Consider the following 384-nt stretch of genomic DNA (forward strand, 5'->3'; position numbering starts at 1 on the left):
CTGTAAGAAAGTTGGGAGCAAAGTTCCGGGGATTAGTAACAAGGCACTGGTCAATTAGCAGAGGTATAACGGGTATTTCTCCTATTCTTGAGACGGCTTTTAAGAATACCCAATAGAAGAAGAAGAAAAAAATTAATTGTTCTACCTACATAACCCCCCCCCCAATAACCATGTCAATAAATATACAATAACCACGTAAATTCAGACCCACAAATGTGACACACCTGACACGCCCTACCAACCAGCAAGGCCACAGATGTACGCGAACACTTGTCACCCCGATGGGATATACTTAGGCTTTACCCTCGACCCAAATATCGCGAGGCAGATGGACGACGAAAATGCATTATTCACGAACGGGGCGCCCCGGAAGAGATGTCGGGC

The 384-nt window shown here is 45.8% G+C and overlaps 1 protein-coding gene across 1 annotated transcript in view; it reads right to left on the reverse strand.

Annotated features, from left to right (window-relative positions):
* Positions 1-384, reverse strand: part of LOC119585116 — a gene marked incomplete in the record, with an annotated part of 123,275 nt that overhangs the window by 107,623 nt on the left and 15,268 nt on the right.

Source organism: Penaeus monodon, chromosome 19 (assembly GCF_015228065.2).
Source record: "Penaeus monodon isolate SGIC_2016 chromosome 19, NSTDA_Pmon_1, whole genome shotgun sequence".
Lineage (NCBI taxonomy): Eukaryota > Metazoa > Arthropoda > Malacostraca > Decapoda > Penaeidae > Penaeus > Penaeus monodon.